Source organism: Sorex fumeus, unplaced genomic scaffold, assembly GCF_029834395.1.
Source record: "Sorex fumeus unplaced genomic scaffold, SorFum_2.1 ptg000128l, whole genome shotgun sequence".
Classification (NCBI taxonomy): Eukaryota; Metazoa; Chordata; class Mammalia; order Eulipotyphla; family Soricidae; genus Sorex; species Sorex fumeus.
Genome location: NW_026606185.1, coordinates 57278816 through 57301241, shown reverse-complemented (window position 1 = coordinate 57301241; position 22426 = coordinate 57278816). Strand labels below are relative to the sequence as shown.

General features: G+C 38.9%; 1 pseudogene; it reads left to right on the top strand.

The window, feature by feature from the left end:
* The first annotated feature begins 21074 nt into the window (after window positions 1-21074).
* LOC130045443 (60S ribosomal protein L13a-like) lies at window positions 21075-21613 on the top strand (annotated as a pseudogene).
* The last annotated feature ends 813 nt before the right edge of the window (window positions 21614-22426 follow it).

Genomic DNA, 22426 nt, shown 5'->3' with positions numbered 1-22426 from the left:
TCATCCCCCCATCCCACCCTGCCTCTGTGGCAGGGCATTCCCTTTTGTTCTCTCTCTCCTTTTGGGTGTTGTGGTCTGCAAAAGAGGCATTGAATGGCAATCATGTTCAGTCCATAGTCTACTTTCAACATGTATCTCCCTTCCTGGGAGGATCCTCCTAACACCCTTTATTTGGTGCTCCCTTCTCTATCTGAGCTGCCCTTTCCCCTGGAGTGCCCAACTGGCCTCTAAACCATGGAGTAATCCTCCTGGTACTGATCGTGGCTATTCTTGGGTATTAATCTCCTATTTTGTTACTTTATGTCCCCCAGATGAATGCAATCTTTTTATGTCTATCCCTCTCTTTCTGACTCATTTTGCTTAGCATGATACTTTCCATGTGGTACCACTTGTATGTAAAATTCATGACTTCATCTTTTCTAACAGCTACATAGTACTCCATTACAATATTAAAAACATCAAAAGAAATATAATTATTTCTGTATAAAAAACGCTATTTGAAATTCTGACTTTGCTATCCATAAACATAGTTGTTTTTTTTTTTTCAGATAGAGAAGGGAGCACCAAATAAAGGGTGTTAGGAGGATCCTCCAAGGAAGGAAGATACATCTACTCCATTGTGTAGATGTACCAAAGTTTCTTTAGCCAGTCATCTGTTCTTGAGCACTCAGTTTTTTTCCAGATTCTGGCTATTGTAAAGAGTGCTGCAATGAACAAACAAGTGCAGATGTCACTTCGACTATACTTTTTTGCCTCTCTGCGATATATTGCCAGGAGTGGTATTGCTGGGTCAAATGGGAGCTCAATTTCTAATTTTTTGAGAATCGTCCATACGGTTTTCCAAAAGGGCTGAACCAGTCGGCATTCCCACCAACAGTGAAGGAGGGTCCCTTTCTTGCCACATCTGCGCCAGCATTGGTTGCTTTCACAAACATAGTTTTAATGAAGCAAAGTTATGCTCAGTCCTTTACACATATCATCGTGACGCCACTGTTGTGCAGCAACCCCAGAGCTGAGGCGCTGTGATGGAGATTCCATAGCCACAGAGCCCAGAGAAGTTTGCTAAACCCACAGAACTAGAGAGAACGAGGACTCCCTGTAAGAGAAGTCTGAATCTTGAACTCCCAAGAGAGACGTGTTGAGAGGATAGATGTGGCAGATCTTGGCATAGATATAGTCATGGAAGTCAGAACCGGTGAGATAGCCTGAAATAAAATTTTAATAAACTCTTCATTTGGTACTAAGCATGCTAAAAGTAGTCGATAGACCAAACATGATTGCCACTCAAAGCCTCTCTTGCAAAATACAATACCCAAAAGAAGAGAGAGAGAACAGGGGGGAATACCCTGCCACAGAGGCAGGATGGGACGGGGGGGGGATGAGGGTGGGGGGGATGCTGGGACCCATGGGGATGGATGACGGGCACTGGTGGAGGTATGGGGACTTGATCATTGTGTAACTGAAACCCAAGCACAAAATTTGTAAGCCTATAACTGTACCTCATGGTTTTTCACTAATAAAAAAAAGAAAAAATAAATAAAAAAAATAAAATTTATGCACAGGAAAAAAAATACTAAAAAAAAAATTTTAATAAACTCTGACTACTGATGTGAACACTGAGGAGAGAAAGTAGCCTAGAGAGGAGGATGAAGAAAAAAAACAATCAGATGACATAGAGAAGGGGCGGGGGGGGGGGAGAGAGGGAGAGAATACAGTGGTATTAGAGCCCCATTGTTTTATACATTAAAAGAGTTTCATCTCTCAATAATTGCCCCAAGTTTGACAGTTTCTTCTCCTTAGGAAAGACTAGGTTTTCTCCCTTCTCACGCTGAAGTCTTCAAAGCATACCTCAGTTACTATCATATAATCCAACTCAGAGTCCCACCCAATATACCTATCCAAATTGATGCCAAAATGGTGTTGATGATATTTGAGGGAAAAATATTAAATTATAGCAGTCTAGTATTCAATCTATGAGAGAGCTTATTCGGTTACTTAATATATGCTTTATATATCCATGTAATAAACATACCCAAAATTTAGCAGTTTAACACTAAAGTCTGCCACAGCAAACTTGTTTTTCCAATCAATAATCTAATTTTACTGTGGGATTTCCCATCTTCATGAATAAGGGTTGACTAGTATGGATGGCAATCATCTCAATAATTATCTAGGGGGCTGGAGCGATAGTACAGTGGGTAGTGTTTGCCTAGCACATGGCCGACCTGGGTTCGATTTCCAGCATCCCTGAGCACCGCCAAGAGTAATTCTTGAGTGCAAAGCCAGGAGTAACTCCTGTGCATCTCCAGTTGTGACCCAAAAAGCAAAAAAAAAAATCTAGGAGTGAGTCAGCCCTGGCACAAACAAAGTCGAGGCAGTAGCTCCCATATCCCCAAGGATGCCCTCATGTCTCCATCTAGACCCCATGACCTCAGGATTTAGCACCACTGAGAACCTAATGTGCCCAAAACTACAGGTACATGGGTCTTTGTAGCTGAAAATGTCAGACCATCTCGAAGTTTTGGTGGGTGACCTCTCCCCTTCTCTTCATACTTCTGGAGGACCCAGCAGCCAAGACCAGTTAAACATTTAACTGCCCAGCTCAATATTCTGAATTTACTGGAGCACATGACTGCATTTGAGGCCGAAAGACATATTCAAACTCTACAACACTGATATCTCAGTAGCAGTACAACAGATTTGATAGGATGTAATAGAGAAGCCAACCAATGTCAACTAACAAAATATTAACACAGAAGGCTTAATTTGCAACAACAGCTTAGTAAAACCTCAGACACAAGGACTTAAGGTCTTCATGGTGAGATACAACAATTTTCACAAGTTTCTATGGAAATTAATTTTTGATCATTCCGTTAGCCATTTAAAGCTAACAAGCAATATAAAATAAATTGTTGTGGCCTGCTACAGGGTAGGTTAAAGGGGTTGTTGGGAAAATGAGACAGTGAATGGAGGGAAGATCACAGTGGTGGTCAGATTGGTATTGGAGTATTGAGTGCCTGTAACAAATCATAAAGAAGAGTTTGCAAACTATGGTGTTTAAATAAAGCGGTGGGGTGGGGGATAGGGGAAAATAGCTAGGAAAAAAAGACACTTGTATATGGGACTGGAGCAATAATGCAATAGCTGTGGTGCTTGCTTTGCCCATGGTCAACTCAGGTTCAATTTCCTGGTCACCTGAGCTCACCAATAGTGGGCTTGAGTAAGCAGAGGCAGGAGTAAGCTCTAAGCACAGTTGGGTGTGTCTTCCCCCTCCCCCCCCCAATAATCACTGTCATGCTCACTAGTGTGGCTGTGATAAAAACCCAGCTACTTTGTGGTAGTTGATGGAAACACAAGTTTCTTGAACTCTACAGGGTTGATCACATGGCAACTTTCTTCCCCAAGAGTAGATCTGAGAGAAATAATTAAAGGAGAAATGGTAATAGAGTGTCTTTAAGGTCATTGAAAGCTATGCAGCTGAACTCTGACCTCTTTCCTTTGATATGAGATTACTTCATTGCATAAAAGTAATGTTATGTGAAATGCCATGATGGTGAATAAGATATTATGTCTGTACATGAGTGCTTGCAAAAACATTATAGACCAGAAAGCTATAATCATATCCTGAATGGATGAACTGGTGCCCCTTAACAATAGGAGGAATTCAGTGTCACTAATATACTTCTAGGCAACTACCAAGTATTACTGCCGTTCCCAAGTATTACTGCCACACAAGAATCTCGGTACTAATTTCTTTTTCTTTTCATGGCAGAGTGAACACTCAGCAGTGGTAGAAGCCAAGTCATTCTTGTTTGGGAAAAGAAGTGCTCATGCATAGACTTCATCACTGCTACCACAGCTAGTTTACATGGACCAATTGATCAAGCGCTGGGGTGATGGGGACAAGACAGAGGCTGACTGACATCCATGGAATGTATCCTCTTGTTCTTTTGGTAACTGAGATTCTCCTCAACAGAGGATGCCCCTTGCTGAGCTTTTATAGCGCACAAATACCTTCACATTCTGTGCTCATTCCAGGAGGCCATCCACATTCCTCTTTTCCACACCAATTTGTCACCAGTTTCTCAGTACTATTCTTTCCAAGTCCTTGACCCATGCAGACAAACTGTTACCCTTCACTATGGATTACTCCATAGCTCTCTTTTTGAACAATTCTCCCTCCAGACCAAGCATGCTGCTTGAAGTTCAGCCCACTCGAAATATTTCCTTTGTACCAATTTCCTTCAAAGACTCTTTAGATTATAGAATAACTTTAAAATTAAAGACAAAAACAATGAGGATCCATAAATAAAAATAAACCAGATATGCACTTTATTTCTGGTTCAGTGTGATGCTGCATTAAGATTTCAGCAAATTAATGTCTATGTTACCTCATGAAAGAAATTTATGCATTATTTGAATAATTATGATAAAAAGCAATAATTTAATTATTTCAGTCTCAAAATTTCCACAGTTAAAGGGAAACTCACTTTGAATTAGACTATTTCTCCCTAAAGAATCTTCATCTTATAAAGAAAGATATTACAAAATGCTTTAAATAGATATTTAAAATTTCTCTCATAATTTCAGGAGATCTTTTTCATTGAAACAGTCCCAGCTTGACAGCCCTGCAATAACCATTAAATATTAAAATAACATTAAAGAGCAACTGCTCAGCTCATGAGTTTAACTGCAAAACTCCACTTCACACTAATGGGACTCACATAGCTAAATCCCCGTGTGCTCTACTGAAAATTTGCCCCCAAGGATCTGAGGATCAGACATTGTCAAGAAAACAATAACTTTATGTAAAAAAAAAAATTGATCTACTATTCAAAAAGTTATTATTCATGAAACTAGAATTATATAATCATGCTAAAATATGAGTAAGATTTTATAGCACTCAATTTTATATTCATATAATACACATTTATGATATAATAAAATCATACTTATATTGTAAGATAATTTGGAAACTATAAAGATATTTACAAATTTTTAGAAAATTGTCTAATTTTAAAGATTGCTCAAAGCTAAAATCTCATTATAAATTTATTTTAAGTGTGCTATTTCTCTATACACCATTAATATAACACTTAAGCTTAAGAATAATTTTTTGCTGTTCTTTTATATGCTTAATGTAAAAGGAACAATAAACAACAGTTTTGATATTGAGTTATATGGATATATCAATATCGCCAAAATATTTCTTTTAATAAATTTTAGAAATTTTTGATGCTTTAGAAGTACATATTTATGAACCTGTAAGCCGTAGAGACTATTGACAAGGTTTAGGGTCAGGAAAGAGCTCAAGTGGTAGCATACATGCCTAGCATGTGAAACACCCGAGTTCATCCTGGAAATGGCATTGTTTGAGCCCCAGAATTGCCAGGTGTAGTCTTGGCGGCCACTAATCACTGCCAGACCCCTTGGAACTCAGAGCACCACTGGGATTGTTTCCTATAAAAAGATAAGACACTGCGCTTAATGCAATTAATGTATTATAAACTAAAATTTATCTTGTCCTACGTCAAACTAAGTCGTGTAAATTTTCTGTCACAACTTTTATCAGCTATAAAATGAAGATTGACTTTGGGATTTCGAATGTCTGTCATTTCTTTTGTGATAACTAGTTTTGTTTATACTGATGAGAAGTTCCTATTAACATTCACAATTTTCCAACACACGCATGCACATGTGTACACATACACACACAAGAGAAAAAGTCTACAATATTCTTTACAACCTTTTTAAGTACATCTATAATATTTGATACATTTTTTACTTATAAATGTGAAAATATTTTACCAGAATTGAAAGGCACACAGGAGAATGAGAAAGAGGAGTAACACTGTTTTATGGAGGAAAATACCTGGATAGAAAATCTGGAGACACTATTGCCTTGCACGCGGCTGACCTGATTTCGATTCCCAGCAATCCATATGGTCCCCTGAGCACCGTCAGGAGTAACTCCTGAGTGCAGAGCCAGGTGTGACCCAAAAACTAGAAAAAAAAGTGGACATTGGATAAAATGATTTTTGAGTTCATGTCCAATTCTAATACATAATACACCTAAGATATCACTATTTTAATCTTCAAAAATGAAGGGGACTGTACTTGTGCTTATGTGTGTTATGTATGTATCTGCGTGCATCCATAAAGGTTAGAGGTATAGGAAATATCAGTAACTGCATATTTAACTTTAAAAGGAGGTAAGACACACTCTTGAAGGTTTTCAAATCTATTTTTGAGCATCTATGGAGTGTGAGGCATGAAGCTAATTGTATGGAAGATACTAAATCATGAAATACACACTATGAACCCTTTGAGGAATTGCTATCATAATCTCCATGTTCTAGATGAGAATATAAAAGGTCTAACAAGTGCTGTGTCATAGAGCTATTGTGACAAATGAAGACATGCAAAACAGAGACCGAGTCATGTTCCCTGAAGAGTTGCAACCTATGGAATCAACACTCTGGAAGACGAATCTCCTTTCCTTGCTGATTTTAAAGAAGATCTGTGGAGCATGGACATGTAAAATACCAGATTGTGCATACTACTGGAAACAAAACTTTTTATTTTGTGCATGATAAAAATGCTGCTATAATTTTGTCAGGAAAATAAAAGTTATTTGGCACAACTCAATAACAACGGTTGACATCATACTCAATAGTGAAAAATATTCAATGCTTTTCCTCTAAGACCGGGAACGGGGCAAGACGCTTACTGTTGTCAGTTTGTTCTCAACATTATATTGAAACTCTTAGCAATTAGACAAGAGAAAGGCACTTAGGGAAAGAAAGAAAAAAGTAAATGTATCTTTGCTTTCAGAATATATGATTATATGGTTCTACATGTAAAAAAGAAACTTAAGGGGGAAAAAACCCTTGTTAAAACTAGTAAGCTGACTAAAATTGCAAAATATGTAATTAACATATAGAATCAGATGTTTATGTTTTTATGCACTAACAACAAACCATTTTCAAGATGAATTAATACAATAGCTTCAACAATAAAGTAGTTCGGAGTAAACTTGCGGATTAGAAATATCTGCACTCTAAACTATAAAATTTAAGAAGACACAAATACATAGAAAAAAAATCCACATTCATGAACTGGAAAACTGGATATTATTAAAAGTCAGACTACCCAAAACCATCTGAAGAGTAAATGCAATTCTAATCGAAATCCCAATAACATTTTTAAAAACAGTAATAGAAAAGCAACCCTGAAATGTATATTGAATCACAGAAGAGTCCAAATAACAATAGACAATCCTCGGAAAGGAGAAGAAAGCTCAGGAGTATTAGACTTTGCAATTTCAAACTATGTTTAGGATGTATAATAGTTAATACTCTATGATCTTAAAACCAACATACAGAGTAATAGAATAGAATAAGGAACCCAGAAATAAGTCCACAGAGACACAGTAATTAATTTAGAACAAAAGAGTCACGCATATCAAACAGGGAAAGAATCGTCTCCAATACATGGCTCTGGCAAGCTGAACATTCATATGCACAAAAATAAAATCAGACCTGTAACTTATATGATAGCCAAAAATCAACTTAAAATATATTAAATATCTAAACATAAGACCTGAATCTATAAAACTCGTGGAATAAAACATGTAAGAAAAGTTTCCTAATACTTGTTTTGACAATAATTTCTTCAATATGATACCAAAAGCATAAACACCAAAAAAATAAAAATAAAGAGAAGTGTGACTACATATAACTAAAAATGCTTCTATATGGCAATTAAATTTGAATGGGCAACTTAAAGAAAGGGAGGAAAACATTTGCAGACATACATCTGATGAAGGATGAATATTCAAGAAGCATAAGGAAATCCTAGAAATCAACAGAAAAATATGACTTTTAAAATTATAAAATGACTTGAATTTGCTCGAGCGGGCCCAGTAACGTCTCCATTGGAGACTTTGTTGTTACTGTGTCTGGCATATCGAATACTCTTGGTAGCTTGCCGGGCTCTCCGAGAGGGGCGGAGGAATCGAACTCGGGTCGGCCGTGTTGGCCGCTTGTAAGGCGAACGCCCTACCCGCTGTGCTATCGCTCCAGCCTTTTTTTCTAAAAAAGACATACATACCCCAATGGGCATATTAAAAAAATGTTTCACATCACTAACCATCAAAGAAACAGAAATCAAAAATACAGTGAGATATAATTTCAATGTTGTCAGTGCTAGATTTCTAATTGAAGAGTGAAAGTTTGGTAATGGATGTGAGAAAAATTAGGGACCCATTTACGTTGATGGTATGAATGCACAATGGTAGAGTCACACAAAAAATAATTTGGTGTGTCTTCAAAAAATTAAAATTAGGACCTCAGTATACTCCCAGAATACCACTTGTGGGTATAGATCCCAAAGAATTAAATTTGAGGACTGGGAGATAGTAAGAAGTGAATCATTTAGGTGGATGCAGGTAATTTCCAGCACTGAGGGTTTGAGGAGTCTTGCACTAAACTACAGGTCATGGTGGCTGAGAACTGCCTGTGGGGTCCACAGCTCCCGGAGAACTTCTTAGGAACCCCTCCCCGAAATTAAAGATCTTAAGTGATATTGCAAATATATATTTCAATCAGATGACTGTCAAGACTCCAAATAATATTCACTCTTGAATTTATTCTCAGAAAAATAGGACTAGAAGGGAATTTCCACAATCTCATAAAATATATTTGTATAAAAGTCTAGAGCTGGAGCTGGAGAGATCCTACAGTGGGTAGGGTGTTTGCCTTGGACACAGTCAAGCAGGGTTTGATCTCCAGTATCCCAGAATCCCATATGGTCTCCACCAGGATTAATTCCTGAATGCAGAGCCAGGAGTAACCTCTAAGCATTGCTGGGTGTGGCCCCAATACAAACAAGCAAAAATTTAAGTCTAGGGCTAACTAGATACTTAATGGTGAGAAACTGAATCCATCACCTTTAGAATCTGGAACGGGGACTGGAGAGATGGCAAGAAGGCGCCTGCCAAGTGTGTGACTGCAGCCTCAAACTTGGTCAAATCCCGGCACGACATAGAGTCCCAGAGCATCACCAGGAGCCGACCCTGAACACTGCTCGGTGTGGTCACAAAAACAAAACAGAACAATAAGGAATAGGGCAGACCTGCCTATCATCATCATAAATATTTAATATCACACTTAAAAAGTCAGTGCCTTAATGCAAGAAAAGAAACTGAAGTCTTTCAAATTGACAGGCATCTAAGTAAAATTGTCTTTCTCCAGAGACAAGATCAGTTGTGTGGCAAATATAACAATCTCTCTCTCTCTCTCTCTCTCTCTCTCTCTCTCTCTCTCTCTTCTCTTTCTCCCCTCTCCCTCTCCCTCTTTCTCTCCCTCTCCCTTTCCCTCACTCTTTTTCTTTCTTTCCCTCTCCCTCTCTCTACCCCTCTCTCCCTCTCCTCTCCTTCTCCTCTCTCTCTCTCTTACACACTCACACACACAAATCAACTAGACCTAATACACTAGTTCAGGTGGGTTGCAGGACACAAGGTGTCTTAAATGAAAATAACTATATTATAAATAACTTTGGAAATCATGGGATTTTGATAAACATAATTAAAAAAAATTTTTTTTATTAGTGAAACACCATGAGGTACAGTTATAGACTTACAAATTTTTGTGCTTGGGTTTCAGTTATACAATGATCAAGAACCTATTCCTCCACCAGCGCCCATCCTCCACCACCACGGATCCCAGCATCCCTCCCACACCCCAGGCCCCCCATAAAAATTTAAACATAAATTTTTAAAACACTATACATATGCAAATCTATCAAAAATGTTCAAGGGGCCAGAGGGCAGTCCAAGTTCAATCTACATATGGTCCCCCTGCCCCTAGCACCAATCTTACCAGGCGTGATTTCTAAGCACAGCTGGGCTTGCCCCCCCAAAAAAGACAAATAAGATGTTCAAAAGTTATACATTGAAAAGAAATACTGTTACTGAGAAAAATACTTATGGAAATATGTAGCATGCTTATGGATCAAGGACCCAATAGTAGGGAGTCTGAACATATAGTACAGGAATTACAGCACTTTCCTCCCATATTGCCTTATTTGGTTAGATCCCTGGCAACACATATGGCAATATGAGAACTGTCAGGAGTGATCCCTGATCACAGAGCCAGGAGTAAGCTCTAAGTATCTCAGGGTATGATCCCAAAATAAACAAACAAAAGATTCAACAGTATTACAAGATGTCAATTCCTCCAAATTGAGCTATAGATTGAGTACAGTCATTTTCAAATCTTGGGAAGTTATTTTTTTTTGGAGCTCAACAAAAACTTTTCTAATGTGTATAATCAAGAAACTGCAGTATTAGTAATAAGAGAGACAAATAGAATATATGAGAATCTAGAAATAGACTATATACATGAAGAAAACTCACTTAAAGTCGGAAAAGGTATTCAGTGTAAAACAGGATAGTTGGTTCCCCCCCCAAAATGGTGCTAGAATAATAGGCTACCAATCTGCAAAAGGATAATAATTAATTTTGACTCATACACTATAACATAAAAACTAACACAAAATATATGACAAACTTGAAATTAAAAAAAAGTAGAAAACATTTAGAAGAAAATCTTTGTGACATTGAACTGGAAAATATAGTTCAGTGGGTTAGAACAAAAAACTGAAAAGCTTGGCCCGGCATGGCCATGATTTCTGGCTCCGCCTGGTTCCATGAGCTCCAGAGGGAGAGATGCCTGAACACTACGGGGTGTGGAATCAAATCTCTAAGCAAACATTATGGAATGAAGAACTTATATCATATAGCATTAGCTTTAAGAGAAATTGAAGAAAAATGCTCCAAACACAAAGATAAATGAAAACAAGAACAAATGTATAAAGTAGACCTGCTGTTCAAAAGATACTGTTAAGACAATGAGAAAAAAAATTGACAGACTGTGAGAAAGCACTCTGAATCACATATATGCTCTAGAACAATATTTCTTCTACTGGAGCCCATATAATCCCCTTGTGGCTTTCAGGATATTCCAAGGGAGCTTAATCACTTAATCACTTAATCCCCGTTATTCATCGATTTATTCGAGCAGGTGCCAGTAACGTCTCCATTCATCCCGGTTGCGTGCTAGCGTAGCCCAATGGTATCTGTTCGTTCTAGGAACATGCAGAGCCTCAAACCGATCATTTAGGGTCTTGACGAAGAAGTCTGACCATCTTATAGGTGGGCGTCCACGTGATCTTTTGATGTCCCGTGGAATCCAATCAGTAATGGCTCTAGTCCAGCGGTTGTCTGTAAACCTCATTACGTGTCCAGCCCATCTGATTTTTGATGTCTTGGCAAATGAGACAGCGTCCCTGATTCTTGAGCGTTGACGAAGATCAGAACTCCGGATTCTATCTCTCATTTGAGTGAATCGTGATATTCCAAGCATAGCTCTTTCGATTCCTCTTTGAGAGACCCGAATAGCGTTCTCATCCTGTTTTCGTAGGGTCCAGGTCTCTGAGGCATATGTTAATGCAGGAAGAACAGTGGAATCAAAGAGATGTGCTCGTAGCTGGAGGTTCTTTGTCCTTTTAGTTATTTCTCCAAGGGAGCCTGAGGTAAAAATTGTATGAATAGAACATAGCCACAGGATTCGGGGGACAACTGGTAAGAAGAAACAGGGAGAATGGGAGTTAGTGCAGGAAGAAATCAAGGGGAGCAAATCAGAAAAAGGTTGAGAAGCACTGGTGTAAAATATTTGCTGCATGTTATATAATCAAAATATATACTGAGGGTATTTTTAAAATACATATAACCTTTTAAAAAAGACATATTACATTTATTTACCTAGTCATGAATTGATAGGCATTTGGGTTATTTTTACTTTTAATAAAAAAAAAACTACTGTAGCTAATGCTAGTATGAGCGTTCATGTACAAATTTTTGTGTGAATATTTTCATTTATCTTTTGTATATACTTGGGTACGAAATTGCCAGGTCATATGATAATTCTATTTAACTTTGTGCATGCCTGCCAAACTCTTTTCCAAGGGAGCTACAGCATTTAACATTCCCACCAATGATGTACGAGTTCCAGCTTTTTCACATCCCTGCCAGCATGTCACTGGCTTTTGCTGATTATAGTCATTCGACTGGAGTGAAGTGATATATCACTGAGTTTAAGTCTTGTATTTTCTAAAGCAAATTATGTGCATACTGTACTCCTAAAATGGAAAAAAAATATTAAAAATCAAATTTTAAGTACAAAATTTTATTTTATTTTTGCTTTTTGGGTCACACCCAGTAATGCTCAGGGGTTATTCCTGGCTATGCACTCAGGAATTACTTCTGGCGGTGCGCAGGGGATGATATGGGATGCTGGGAATCGAACCTGGGTCGACTGCATGCAAGAGAAATGCCCTACTATCGTTACAACCCCATAAGTACAAAATTTTAAACAGATATTTTAAAAAAGAATATAAACTGATACTACTTAGTATCATCTGAAAATTGCTCAGCCATTAATTAATAAGGAAATACAAATTAAAATCACAATATAATACTATTATACACTCATTTGAGTAGCCACTGTGAAAAAAATTGATCATGCCTAATTTTAACAAGAATGTGGAGGAATTAGAACTATATTTTATACTTCTGGTGAAAATATAAATTGGTACAACTATTTTTGGGGAAATGTGACAGTATAAACCAAACAAGCCCATTCAGATATTTTACCAAGAGAAATGATGCCACATATACATACCAAGACTTGTCCACAGATATTCATAACAGCTATATTTCTAATAGTCCTACATTGGAAAAGCCCAAATGGCCATTAAATGGTTAGTAGTTAACCAACCTCTTATATTTTGCAATGGAATACTACTTAGTAATGTAAAGGAGTAGTACATGATCATGTGTATAACAGCATTTAGAGGGAGACTGGCTGCATAGACTATGGTGCTCCTTGTGTAGTCTAGGTGTGTAACAGACATACCATTTAGATTTGTGTTGGTGCACTATCATATTTGTACAATAACTAAACAGCCAACAGACACACTTCTGAGAATGTATACCTACTGTTACACATACCATGACTATTTTGATACATGAAATATTGGTGACTTATGACAGTATGGACTGGAGCTATAGCACAGCGGGTAGGGCTTTTGCCTTGCACATGACCAACCTGGGTTCGATTCCTCTGTCCCTCTCGAAGAGTCCGGCAAGCTACCAGGAGTATCCCACCTGCACGGCAGAGCCTGGCAAGCTGCCCATAGCATATTGGATACGCCAAAAACAGTAACAACAAGCCTCACAATAGAAACATTACTGGTGCCTGCTCGAGCAAATCAATGAAAAACAAGTAGACAGTGCTACAGTGCTAAAACATTATGGAGGTGCCAGGTATTGGATATCAAGTTCTGTGTATTACCATAAGCATCGAACGCCAGAGGATGTTGGTGGCAGTGGTCAAAGACTGGCCCAACCAAGACCCGACCTGTAATTATTACTAAGGCAACATTTGCAGTAGCAGCTGTAGTGCTTTTGAGTTGTTTTTTGGGTTTGGACCTAGCAGTGCTTTACCGGCTTTTTTTCTCAGGATGTTGTAGGGGTTTCTCCCTGTGGTGATCAGGAGTACATTGCCAAGGGTGGTACCTGGGCTTCCGGCCCGCATAGCATGAGCACTAGCCCTTGGAGCTATCTCCTCAGCCCAACAGCTGCAGTGTTTGACTCTTTGGATTCCTTTTTTGCTCTTCTCCAAAGTTCTGCCTCTTGCCAGACTTCAGTACACCGTATTGCTCTCTCTACTGGTCTAATTTCTCAATCAGCAAGAACCCTGCCATGTTGTTTGGCTTAGTGTGTATCGATGACCTTTGGAAACCCTTCTCAGGCCCATGGTGCTTAGACTATGCTATAGAGTCTATGGGTATTTGAGTCCCATTGTATTGGCAGAAATGCTGCATTCCAGGACTTACCAGTAGTATTCAAGTCCCATTGTTTATAGTAAATGCTGCTCAAGAAAAATACTGTTGGAATTGTAAGATATAGTAAATGTCATGAAAAACAGAGTCCAGTCTCATGGTAAAATTGTGCCTTGCCAGACCCTTTCCTCTGCAATGTCTTAGTCTCCATGTTAATCACCTCCCTAAGGAGTACAGAGACAGCTTCTTGTTTTTTTAAAAATAAGTTTCTGAAGTTAGAATCAATGAAAAAATAGCCAAGGAGTTAGAAGGCAAATGCTAAGAAGGCAGCATTTAGATTAGAGCCCCAGGTACATCCCCAGTACTCTACCCCTGAATGAAAGAGACATACCAGAGTCACTGAGAGAACTAGACAAGGAAGGTTTACTCTGTGCTAAACACCTGAATTAGCAGAGTTGGATGAAAATATCCTCTGGAGTGGTAGCACAGCAGTAAGGTGTTTGCCTTGCGTGCAGCCAGCCCGGCTGAGCCGGGTTCAATTCCTCTGCCCCTCTTGGAGAGCCTGGCAAGCTACCGAGAGTATTCAATATGCCAAACACAGTAACAAGAAGTCTCACAATGGAGACGTTACTGGGCCCGCTTGAGCAAATAGATGAACAACGGGAGGACAATGTTGACAGGACAGGACAGTCCCTCAAAGAAAAGGTAGTTCAAGACGCAGTGAGCTAGGCATACTCACTAGAGCAAAAACAAAAAACAAAAAAATAAAAAATAAAAAAAAAACCCACCTCTATTCAAATAAGCCAAAGGAGTAAGGAATTAGGAGACAGACAAATTAATCCAGCTGAAGACCTTTTGCATAAAAACAGAGGCCAATGAAAGGGACATACCCTTTCCCTCAACCACACTCTGTCTGTGAATGCATTCATCTGCATCAATATATCAAAAATATGATAGTTTTATAAATAGGTCTGTCAGTATTTGTGAAATAGACATGCAGCATTAGCTTCCTTTATACATTCCCTATTCAGTTCCACCTGTTGTAGACCGGTAGGTTAAGAAAGAGACAAAACCCCTGCCACAGTGAAACTTATATTTGGCAAGGAAAACTTAAAGGAATAAAGAAATAAATAAGCAAAACATAATACATATAGTGATTAGTGCTACAAGAAAAAGCAAGGAGGGGTGGGTAATATCAAATAACGTGACTCTGGAGACTTCCCTTGAAAAGGACACTGAGATATAAGCCTTTTGGAGGTGACAGAGTGAGCCTGCAGATAGCTGAGGGAAAGGGTCCCAAACACAGAACAAGCAACAGGTTCCCGGGGTGGGGAGATGCCTCATGGCTGGTGGGAATACAAAGAGGCTAGTGCTAGAGTGACTGAGACAGAATGAGTGAGTCAGGATCATATGCAAATTTTGTCTTTGGAGCTAGTTTGTATTTGTGGATCCTATTCCTGCCTTGGGCTGGAGCAATAGCACAGCGGGTAGGGCATTTGCCTTGGACGCCGATGACACAGGTTCGATTCTTCCGCCCCTCTCGGAGAGCCTGGCAAGCTACCGAGAGTATCCAGCCTGCACAGCAAAGCCTGGCAAGCTCCCTGTGATGTATTCGATATGCCATAAACAGTAACAAGTCTCACAATGGAGACGTTACTGGTGCCCGCTCAAGCAAATTGATAAACAACAGTAGGACAGTGCTACAGTGCTACTCCTGCCTTGTCTGTGATTGAAAGTTCAGACTTTCTCATAGTTCTATGACAGCTCTTGCTTTCAAAGCTATACCTTTCCTCTGTGCCACTCACAAGCTACATACAAGGCCAGCGTCCATTCAGTTCCGACTGTAAACCTACCTTCCCTTCCCTCAAAGCCTACAGTCTTTTGCGGAGGGCTTCTCTGTAACCTTCAGGTACCCAGCAAAGGCCTTTTGGAAAGCAAGTTCTCAGTGTGAGTTTCCCTTTCTATCTCAAACTAGAGTCATTCCTATAAAACCTTTCTTAAGACAAAATTATACAAAGCTGAATATTTTCACTGTTAAAATCTGTCACAAAGGCAAAAATCCTTATTAGATTTCTTCTGGTTAGCTAAAGCAGGTATGTATGGTTTGTTTTGCTTTGGTGAATAGCGCTCCTAGACTTTTGCCCCAAGGACTTTCATCTTGCCTCCAGATACCTCTGAACTTCTTTTCAATATTGTGTTTGTGCTTTAGAGTCATTGGTTACAATTTAGAACACAAGCCAGACAACTGGCTAAACCATATTTAGTTCATACCTAGCATAGCACTTTCCCAAAATTTGTAATTTAGTTGTTGCCATTCATATGCATTACTGAGTCTCCTAAGCCCTCTTTCTCCCAAGCTTCTCTGGTATTGAAGGCTTATTCCAGTATAAATCAAACAGTATTCGACCTTAAATAATACCCATCTTGAAGGAAAGATGTTATCTAGCTGTCGTTATTCCTACAGCCAGGAAGAATGCTTTCTTTTTCTAATTTACTCTATAAACATGCACATCTTGAGACAGGTCACAAGGCAGAATTTTGTAGGACCAAAAAAAATTGTTTTTCACTCATCACTTTTACTCTTAAATAGCTCAAACAGACTAATGAGAAAGGGAAGAAATATTTAGCTCAACATTCTTCTAAAGCATCCTTAAAGGCCATCTGTTTCGGGGGTGGCATTTCTACCTGTGATAACTAAAACCCTCTATTGTGAAAACATGGTGGCAAGATGCTAGATGGGTCTAATTTTCTCTTTGCATTGTAAATCTTTAAAATGACTGCAAGTGAGAGTTTAAGATGGTTGATGAGTTTTAGGCTTATGTGGAAAATGATTTAACGTGACTGTTTAATAAATTACATTCCTAGTAAGCCATAAGCTGAGTGCCTCAAAATATCAGTTTATCAACAACTTCTATAATGTTATCAAGGAGAAGAAGGTGGATTTGGAGCATTTTCCTAACGTGTTTGAATTAATACTATCTTTTTGTGGACTAGGAAATTTTTCTAAGAGCCCTGCTGATTTTCCATTAAGGGTGCAGTGAGATGGAGTGTGTGGCACTCTGCTTTCATTTGTAGATCAACAGTGAAGGAGACAGATTTGTAGTTTTTATCAGTGTTAGCAGGGCTAAGCACATTTGTTCACAGGTGTTGGGAATCACCACTTGAATGAAAAGCTGGGCAGAGAAATTGTATTTGTCTAGTGAAAATATAACTGAAGTTATATACACAGCCCACACCTTGGCGTATGATATTATATATTCTGGGTTGATGTTAACCCCTATCAAAATAATCTTGACAGTTCTTTCTTTGATTTCACTACTCAAATTGAATTAACAAATCCTTGTGATCATTATTGATAGGATGATAGCATTTTGTATCTGCGATGAACTTTTCATTATTGGTTTGGTGTTGAGATTATGGGATGAACTAGCTCCATTCTTAAAATAACAGTACATGGGATTTGTGAACAATGGTATGTAAAAATCTTTGGCAGACTGAAGATCTAAGTACTAAGTCCATAATCTTCCTTTAATCTATAGGGAAATAGCATCTTCTGAACTTGTCCAGTTGAGTCTTTTAGACTAATTAGCTGAATAGAAACATCTTTTGAATCCACATGAGTTGGAAAATGGAGAAATCAACACTTTACTTCAAATAATCCTTTTTCTTTATAATTTGTTGGAAATTTAGAGCGGTACTGGTCATATGTGGTGGTTTTCAGGGCTTACTCCTGGCTCTGCTCATGTATCATTCCTGCAGATGATCTGTGGGGGGCATGTAAAATGCTGGGGATCAAATGGGTCACTCACATGCAAGGCAAGTGCCTTGACCTTTGTACACTATTTCTGGCCCTTTTTTTTGAGAATTTTTACTGAAAAATTCTATACAAAATTAAATCTATCATTTGATCTAGCGACCTTCAAGAATAACACATATAGATCAGACAATCTGTCAGATTGTCAGTCAAAAAATATTTGTATTGGTTTTCAGCCCTCTCAGGAAAATGAGAACAGATTCTGGTTTGCCTGTAATTTTTTTGAAGAAAACATAATCCTTGGAAAATGAATAAAATATTGACTTAAAATTTATTACCTTCCCCAGCAATGAATAGATTTGGCAGAAATCTTCTCACCTCTGCCCATCGTACCTAGGGTGCAAGGGACTGTGCTGAACATATGGCACTGATGTCACTCCCTGTTGTCATTTCCAGTTCTCTCTGAGACATGCAGACCAGACCCCACCATTTTTTCTAGGGAGGTTAATAATTATTCAATTTACTGCAGTTTGATGTCTGAAAAATAAGTTAGGTAGCACTTCAAAGCAATGGGACTATATGTAAACACTATTAGTATATGGATTAATTTAACATAATTGTTATAATCACTGTAACTGTCACTGTCCCCCCATTGTTCATCGATTTGCTAGAGCGGGCCCAGTAACGTCTCCATTGTGACACTTGTTATTGTGTTTGTCATATCAAATACATCAAGGTAGCTTGCCAGGCTTTGCCGTAATTGATAAAAGATAGTTGTTATAATACATGAATAGTATCTGATATTTCAGTAGATATTTCAAAAGAACAAGAATAATTAAAACAAATATTATTTTAATCACATAAACTCTGGAATATTGGTTAGTTCTATGTAAATTCTTCTAAGAAAATATTTACTCTGTTAAATTTGTAGATGTCACTACTTATTATTTGGAATTAAATATTTACAAAGTCATCTCAGATCTTTATTCTCCAAGCTTCAGAGTAATAAAAATAATTCTGTAGATGGAAACGTTGCTAATTTATGAAACTATACAATTAATTTCTAGCCTGTGTCCACGATAAAATAATGACACAATGAAAAAAGATGAGTTAAAATTATGCCTTTGAGACTTCAATTTTTCCCTCAATCATAGATCTGGGTTCAGCCTAGAGGAAAAAATTTCAGTTTCCACAGACCTGGATTAAAGAGTAATCATAACAGTGTCATAGTCTCAAATATACAGGGATAAAATTGAAGTGTTTCCAAATAACTTGATACCAAGTGTAAAGACAAAGGAGGAAAGCTGAAGAGACCTACTCTTACTTTTCCTCACCTGCTTGGGTAGACAGGTATAAGTGAAAAGCCTATTCATTCTGGTGTCAATAAGGGAGAGTTGAGAATATCATACTGTATTAGGGATTAGAACTGGGATGACCTAATTGACAGAAGCATAATCTCTTCCCTAGAATGAGGTTCTCAAACGGACGTTTTTCAGAATCATCAGAATTGCTACCTGATTACTCGCCGCACAACAGTTTCTGATCAGAAGGTAGGATAATGTCCAAGAACTGATATTTCTAACAAGGCTCTTGGTGATGTTAATGAAACTTGTCTAGGTAACACTTTTTGAGAACTCCTCAGCTCAAAGTTAGCATAACAAACACAAAACACAAGTGTAAAGAAAGAAAACCTCAGTTTCAAGTGTGACCACTTCTTGGCTCTGTAATCTCAAATAAATTATTAAATCTGTCATGTCTCTTATGTCCTGGTATGTAAAATAGAAGCAACATATCTACCTCATCAGGTGGTGCTGTGCATGTTAAACTGTGTGTTTGTGCCTGTGTATACATGCATGTAAGTTAAAGTGTTTATGTGACTGGTATGATCTACTCTACCATCTTGGAGTACATCTATTTTATGTTTCCAGCTCTTCATTCTCACCTCCCTATACCCAATTTAGAGAAATGTCCATTGTCTTCCTCTGGAGAACTCTTTTCCCAAAACATGTGCTCTAAGAATTTTCCCAGTCTCAAGAGTTCATCTACCTCATAACTCTACATATAGAGGCTCCAATCAGTGTATTGACTTTTTCTTTTCCATTGCAAAACAAAAATAAAAACAAAACAAAACAATAAGTCAACCCTCAGTTCAATCAAAGGCAATTATCAAAAATTGTATGATGCCCTTAATGAACCAAATTCCTTTGCAGGCTGGAGTGCCTCTAAAATGAATACCAATATGTATCCTTTTCAGTTCATTCTAAGACGCAGTTACTTCTCCCAAACAAGCCAGGGTGTTTCAGCATAGGAGACTTTGGGCATAGGAGACTTTCAGCCTTGGTCTTGGCCTGTCCCTTACTGTCATCTGCCCAACCTCTAGAACAAGGCTTTTAAATGTATTTGCCCTATTATCCCATTTTCAGGGGAAAAAAATTTACTCAGTGCCCCTAACTCCAGGAGATTTATCTTCTTAAAGTGAGCACACAGAAAACATCCCCCACAATTTACAAAGGCTACTACCACCCATTTGGATAGTTCCAGCAATCCAAAGGCACTATTGCCCACTTTGGGAAACTGCTTTAGAATGAGAGCTGTGATGATGATGATCATGATCATTAAATGGTAAAGGTAAAGGCCCTCCCGTTGTTCATCGATTTGCTCGAGCGCGCCCAATAACATCTCCATTGGAGACTTTGTTGTTACTGTGTCTGGCATATCGAATACGTCACGGGGAGCTTGCCAGGCTCTGCCTTGCGGGCGAGATACTCTCGGTAGCTTGCCGGGCTCTCCGAGAGGGGCGGAGGAATCGAACTCGTGTCGGCCATGTTGGCTGCGTGCAAAGCAAACGCCCTACCGCTGTGCTATCGCTCCAGCCCTTGATGATCATTAACCATCATATTACGATGATCATTAACCATCATAAAAACCATCAACACTCTTCGAACCCCATTCTACTTTCCAAGGTGATACAATGGTACTCCTTTTTCGGAGTTAGTTGAGTTTTCAGCCATTGGCTAAGGCTCATGCTGGAATTTCTCTTAATCCTTCCCAGTAGGATTCTGTCCTGAGACATCTTTGCCATTTTGTTCCCCCTCCCAAATCATTGCTTTAAAAAAACAAACAGGGGCTGAAGGGATAGTACAGTGGGTAGGACGTTTGCCTTGCACACAGCTGACCCGGGTTCAATTCCCAGCAACCCATATGGTCCCCTGAGCACCGCCAGGAGTAATTCCTGAGTGCAAAGCCAGGAGTAACCCCTGTGCATCACTGGGTGTGACACAAAAAGCAAAACAAACAAACAAACAACCTCTTCTGAGGCTAGGTGGAGGTATTGCTCTGAAAGCAAAGATCCTCTCTGTCCTGCTCTTAAAACCTGGACTCCTCAGGTGGCTGCCCAAGACAGTGGAGAGGCAGCATGGTGCTCAGTGGCCCAGGCCATCTCATTGGCAGCCTGGCAGCAGGCGTGGCCAAGCAAGTACTGTTGGACCAGAGGTGGTGGTCATGTGCTATGAAGCCATCAACATTTCTAGTAATTTCTACAACAATAAGTTGAAGTACATGGCCTTCCGAAGCGGATGAATACCAGCCCCTACCAGGCACCCGCCATATCTTTTGGCAGACAGTGGGTGCATAGTGCCCCAGAAGACCAAGAGAGGTTGAGCTGCCTTGGACCACCTCAAAGCATCAGATGGGATTCCAATGGCCTATGACAAGAAAGAGAATAGCAGTGCACCTGAAGCGCACCCAGAAATTTGCCTATCTAGGTTGTCTGGCTCATGAGATTGCTGGAACTCCCAGGCGGTGATAGACATTCTAAAGAAGAGGAAGGAGAAGGCCAGTTTACATTAGCACAAGAAAAAGCAGCTCATGAGGCTAAGGAAAGGACTGAAAAGAATGGAGGAAAAAATGATTAAATTCCCAGTAGTCCTCAAGACCCATGAAGTCCTGATCTGAGCCCAATAAACTTGACTGCTTATTGCAAACAAATAAACAAATAAACAAACCTGGACTAGAACTAGGCCTAGTCAGACCTCCATCATCTACTTCTTAACCCTGCTTTATTCTGCCAAAATGTCCAACAAGGCACAACTTATTCATGCTGAAGGAAGGAAAAAGAGGAAGATAAGGAAAGGAAGGAAACTTGCTCCCACCCCTGCAAAAACACTTCCCACTGTGTGTGACTTTGTCACATAATAGAACTATTTCTCCAAGAATTCTGGGGTAAAGGTAATAGCATAGCAGAAAAGGGAAGGATCTGACAATAGACTGATGAATTGGCAGAATTAGGCCCTTTTCTCAATATTTAAATATAGAATCTTTGTATTTAGAGCCTTTTGGAGAACTATAGTTGTTAGGAGCTAGAGAAGTACTAATCATCCAGTCATTTGATAAAGACACATCCAATGCCTATCTTAAGCAAGGATCTGTACTATGTATAGAATATTAACAAACACAAGGCAACCATCTAACTAGTTTACTTTTGGGAATCTTCAGGTCTGCTAGCGAGATTCAATGGCCTGATATAGATGACAGGAACTTCAATCCTGCCATTTTGAACTCCTACATGATGAGCACAAGACTATGGAAGTATCCCACCCGGGAGTGAGAGAAATTTTCTTCTTACACAGAATTATTTCCTATTTCTATCTCTGCCAACAGGGATAATGTATTCACTTTTACAGTCAGATATCGCTGTTTGTGATGTTTGCTCTGATCATGGGGATGTGAGTATTGTTCTAAAGGAAGTAACTGTTTACTGTAGAATGA